This window comes from Camelus ferus, chromosome 36 (assembly GCF_009834535.1).
Source record: "Camelus ferus isolate YT-003-E chromosome 36, BCGSAC_Cfer_1.0, whole genome shotgun sequence".
Classification (NCBI taxonomy): domain Eukaryota; kingdom Metazoa; phylum Chordata; class Mammalia; order Artiodactyla; family Camelidae; genus Camelus; species Camelus ferus.
In genome coordinates this window covers 4,438,777-4,444,776 of record NC_045731.1, presented here as the reverse complement: position 1 = coordinate 4,444,776, position 6,000 = coordinate 4,438,777, and positions in this window count along the sequence as shown.

The following is a 6,000-nucleotide window of genomic DNA, read 5'->3' as shown; positions in this document are numbered from 1 at the left end:
ACTGCAGTTTTCACTGTAAACCGATTTGGAGCTCGTACCTCCCCATATATATCTATGGTGTGGAGTTTGCAACTGAAAGAAACTTTGTGTTCCAAACAAGGTAGTTGAAGGACGGCTTTCACACACACTTATCTCTCAGAACTGAGCATGTGGAGAGACGTTCGTTCATCTAGCACAAAGGGAACGTGTTGCAGAAGAAATTATACTCAGAATTCTCAGTCTGTTTCCTAGTGCAGGTTTGAAGTTCCTGCAGTATTCACTGAAAAAACGAGTTGGAGCTCGTACCTCCCCATACATATGTATGGGGTGGAGTTTGAATGTGAAAAGAAACTTTGTGTTCCCAATAAGTTATGTGAAGGACGGATTTCACACACACTTATGTCTCAGAACTGAGCATGTGGAGAGACGTTCGTCCATCTAGCACAAAGGGAACGCGTTGCAGGATAAACTTATACTCTGGATTCTCAGTCTGTTTCCTTGTGACGGTTTTATAGTTACTGCAGTTTTCATTGTAATTTAGAGTTGGAGCTCGTACCTCCCCATATATATGTATGGAGTGGATTTTGCAACTGAAAAGAACCTTTGTGTTCCCAACAAGCTAGGTGAAGGACGGCTTTCACACACACTTACCTCTCAGAAGAGAGCATGTGGAGAGACGATCGTTCATCCAGCACAAAGGGAACGGGTTGCAGGAGAAACTTTTACTCTGGTTTCTCAGTCTGTTTCCTAGTGACGGTTTGAAGTTCCTGCAGTTTTCACTGTAAAACCGAGTTGGAGCTCGTACCTACCCATATATATGTATGGAGTGGAGTTTGCAAGTGAAAAGAAACTTTGTGTTCCCAACAAGCTAGGTGAAGGACGGCTTTCACACACACCTGTCCCTCAGAACTGAGCATGTGGAAAGACGTTCGTTCATCTAGCACAAAGGGAACGGGTTGCAGGAGAAACATTTTCTCTGGTTTCTCGGTCTGTTTCCTAGTGCCGTTTTGAATTTCCTGCAGTTTTCAGTGTAAAACCGATTTGGAGTCGTACCACCTCATATATATTTATGGAGTGGAGTTTGTCACTGAAAAGAAACTTTGTGTTCCCAACAAGCTAGGTGAAGGAAGGCTTTCACTCACAAATATCTCTCAGAACTGAGCATGTGGAGAGACGTTCATTCATCTAGCACAAAGGGAACGGGTTGCAGGAGAAACTTTTACTCTGGTTTCTCAGTCTGTTTCCTAGTGCCGGTTTCAAGTTCCTGAGTTTTCACTGTAAAACAGAGACTGAAGATAGTTCCATCCCCATATATATGTGTGGAGTGGAGTTTGCAACTGAAAAGAAACTTTGATTTCTCAACAAGTTAGGTGAATGACGGCTTTCACTCACACTTTTCTCTCAGAACTGAGCATGTGGAGAGAAGTTCGTTCATCTAGCACAAAGGGAACTGGTTGCAGGAGAAACTTTTACTCTAGGACTCTTAGTCTGTTTCCTAGTGCCGGTTTGAAGTTCCTGCAGTATTCACTGTAAAAACGATTTGGAGCTCGTACCTCCCCATTCATATGTATGGAGTGGAGTATGAATGTGAAAAGAAACTTTGTGTTCCCAACAAGATATGTGAAGGACGGATTTCACACACACATTATCTCTCACAACTGAGCATGTGGAGAGATGTTCGTTCATCTAGCACAAAAGGAACGGGTTGCAGGAGAAACTTTTACTCGGGTTTCTCATGTCTGTTTCCTAGTGCCGGTTTGAAGTTCCTGCAGTTTTCACTGTAAAACAGAGTTGGAGCTAGTACCTCCCCATATATATGTACGGAGTGGAGTTTGCCACTGAAAAGAAATCTTTGTGTTCCCAACAAGCTAGGTGAAGGACGGCTTTCACACAACTTATCTCTCAGAACTGAGCATGTGGAGAGACGTTCGTTCATCTAGCACAAAGGGAACGGGTTGCAGGAGAAACTTTTACTCTGGTCTCTCAGTCTGTTTCCTAGTGCCGGATTGAAGTTCCTGCAGTTTTCACTATAAAACCGAGTTGGAGCTCGTAACATCCCCATACATATATGTATGGAGTGGAAGTTTGCAAGTGAAAAGAAACTTTGTGTTCCCAACAAGCTAGGTGAAGGAAGGCTTTCACACACACTTATTCTCAGAACTGAGCATGTGGAGAGACGTTCGTTCATCTAGCACAAAGGGAACGCGTATGCAGGAGAAACATTTACTCTGGTTTCTCAGTCTGTTTCCTAGTGACGGTTTGAATTTACTGCAGTTTTCAATGTAAAACCGAGTTGGAGCTTCGTACCTCCCCATATATATGTATGGAGTGGAGTTTGCAAGTGAAAAAAACTTTGTGTTTCCAACAAGCTAGATGACGTGCGGCTTTCACACACACGTATTTCTCAGAACTGAGCATGTGGAGAGAAGTTCGTTCATCTAGCACAAAGGGAACGGGTTGCAGGAGAAAATTTTATTGTGGTTTCTCAGTCTGTTTCCTAGTGCCGGTTTTGAAGTTCCTGCAGTTTTCTCTGTAAAACCGAGTTGGAGCTCGTACCTCCCCATATATATGTATGGAGTGGTGTTTGCAAGTGAAAAAAACTTTGTGTTCCCAACAAGCTAGGTGAAGGACGGCTTTCACACACACTTATCTCTCAGAACTGAGCATGTGGAGAGACGTTCGTTCATCTAGCACAAAGGGAACGGGTTGCAGGAGGAAACTTTTACTCTGGTTTCTCAGTCTGTTTCCTAGTGCCGGTTTGAAGTTCCTGCAGTTTTCACTGTAAAACCGAGTTGGAGCTCGTACCTCCCCATATATATGTATGGAGTGGAGTTTGCAATCTGAAAAGAAACTTTGTGTTCCCAACAAGCTAGGTGAAGGACGGCTTTCACACACACTTATCTTCTCAGAACTGAGCATGTGGAGAGACGTTCGTTCATCTAGCACAAAGGGAACGGGTTTGCAGGAGAAACATTTACTCTGGTTTCTCAGTCTGTTTCCTAGTGCGGTTTGAAGTTACTGCAGTTTTCACTGTAAAACCGAGTTGGAGCTACGTACCTCCCCATATATATGTATGGAGTGGAGTTTGCAACTGAAAAGAAACTTTGTGATCCCAACAAGCTAGGTGAAGGACGGCTTTCACACACACTTATCTCTCAGAAAGGAGCATGTTGCTGAGACGTTCGTTCATCTAGCACAATGGGAACGGTTTGCAGGAGAAACTTTTACTCTATTTTCTCAGTCTGTTTCCTAGTGCCGGTTTGAAGTTCCTGCAGTTTTCTCTGTAAAACCGAGTTGGAGCTCGTACCTCCCCATATATATGTATGGAGTGGAGTTTGCAAGTGAAAAAAACTTTGTGTTCCCAACAAGCTAGGTGAAGGACGGCTTTCACACACACTTATCTCTCAGAACTGAGCATGTGGAGGGACGTTCGTTCATCTAGCACAAAGGGAAAGGTTTGCAGTAGAAACATTTAGTCTGGTTTCTCAGTCTGTTTCCTAGTGCCAGGTTAAAGTTCCTGCAGTTTTCACTGTAAAACCGAGTTGGAGCACGTACCTCCCCATATATATGTATGGAGTGGTGTTTGCAACTGAAAAGAAACTTTGTGATCCCAAGAAGCTAGGTGAAGGACGGCTTTCACACACAATTATCTCTCAGAAATGAGCATGTTGCTGAGACGTTCGTTCATCTAGCACAATGGGAACGGGTTGCAGGAGAAACTTTTACTCTGATTTCTCAGTCTGTTTCCTAGTGCCGGTTTGAAGTTCCTGCAATTTTTCACTGTAAAACCGAGTTGGTGCTAGTACCTACCCCATATATATGTATGGAGTGGAGTTTGCAAGTGAAAAGAAACTTTGTGTTCCCAACAAGCTATGTGAAGGACGGTATTCACACACACTTATCTCTCAGAACTGAGCATGTGGAGAGACGTTCGTTCATCTAGCACAATGGAACGGCTTGCAGGAGAAACTTTTACTCTGGTTTTCTCAGTCTGTTTCCTAGTGCCGGTTTCAAGTTCCTGCAGTTTTCAATGTAAAACAGAGATGGAAGATAGTCCACCCACATATATATGTGTGGAGTGGAGTTTGCAACTGAAAAGAAACTTTGATGTTCTCAACAAGTTAGGTGAATGACGGCTTTCACTCACACTTATCTCTCAGAACTGAGCATGTGGAGAGAAGTTCGTTCATCTTGCACAAAGGGAACGGGTTGCAGGAGAAACTTTTACTCTAGACTCTTAGTCTGTTTCCTAGTGCCGGTTTGAAGTTACTGCAGTATTCACTGAAAAAACGAGTTGGAGCTCGTACCTCCCCATACATATGTATGGAGTGGAGTATGAATGTGAAAAGAAACTTTGTGTTCCCAACAAGTTATGTGAAGGACGGATTTCACACACACATATCTCTCACAACTGAGTATGTGGAGAGATGTTCGTTCATCTAGCACAAAAGGAATGGGTTGCAGGAGAAACTTTTACTCTGGTTTATCTAGTCTGTTTACCTAGTGCCGGTTTGAAGTTCCTGCAGTTTTCACTGTAAAACCGAGTTGGGGCTAGTAACTCCCCGTATATTTGTATGGAGTGGAGTTTGCCACTGAAAAGAATCTTTGTGTTCCCAACAAGCTATGTGAAGGACGGCTTTCACACACACTTATCTCTCAGAACAGAGCATGTGGAGAGACGTTCGTTCATCTAGCACAAAGGGAACGCGTTTCAGTGGAAACATTTTACTCTGGTTTCTCACTCTGTTTCCTAGTGACGGTTTGAATTTACTGCAGTTTTCACTGTAAAACCGAGTTGGAGCACGTACCTCCCCATATATATGTATGGAGTGGTGTTTGCAACTGAAAGAAACTTTGTGATCCCAACAAGCTAGGTGAAGGACGGCTTTCACACACAATTATCTCTCAGAAATTAGCATGTGCAGAGACGTTCGTTCATCTAGCACAAAGGGAACGGGTTGCAGGAGAAACTTTTACTCTATTTTCTCAGTCTGTTTCCTAGTGCCGGTTTGAAGTTCCTGCAATTTTTACTGTAAAACCGAGTTGGTGCTAGTACCACCCCATATATATATATGGAGTGGAGTTTGCAAGTGAAAAGAAACTTTGTGTTCCCAACAAGCTATGTGAAGGACGGTATTCACACACACTTATATCTCAGAACTGAGCATGTGGAGATACGTTCGTTCATCTAGCACAAAGGGAACGCGTTGCAGGAGAAACTTTTACTCTGGTTTCTCAGTCTGTTTCCTAGTGCCGGTTTGAAGTTCCTGCAGTTTTCAATGTAAAACAGAGATGAAGCTAGTACCACCACATATATATGTATGGAGTGGAGTTTGCAACTGAAAAGAAACTTTGTGTTCTCAACAAGTTAGGTGAAGTGACGGCTTTCACACACACTTTCTCTCAGAACTGAGCATGTGGAGAGACGTTCGTTCATCTAGCACAAAGGGAACGTGTTGCCAGGAGAAACTTTTACTCTAGGTCTCTAGTCTGTTTCCTAGTGCCGGTTTGAAGTTACTGCAGTATTCACTGTAAAACGAGTTGGAGCTCGTACCTCCCCATACATATGTATGGAGTGGAGTATGAATGTGAAAAGAAACTTTGTGTTCCCAACAAGTTATGTGAAGGACGGCTTTCACACACACATATCTCTCAGCAACTGAGCATGTGGAGAGACTGTTCGTTCATCTAGCACAAAAATAACGGGTTGCAGGAGAAACTTTTACTCGGGTTTCTCTGTCTGTTTCCTAGTGCCGGTTTGAAGTTCCTGCAGTTTTCAGTGTAAAACAGAGTTGGTGCTAGTAACTCCCCATATATTTGTATGGAGTGGAGTTTGCCACTGAAAAGAATCTTTGTGTTCCCAACAAGATATGTGAAGGACGGCTTTCACACAAACTTATCTCTCAGAACAGAGCATGTGGAGAGACTTTCGTTCATCTAGCAAAAGGGAATGGGTTGCAGGAGAAACTTTTACTCTGGTCTCTCAGTCTGTTTCCTAGTGCTGAATTGAAGTTCGTGAAT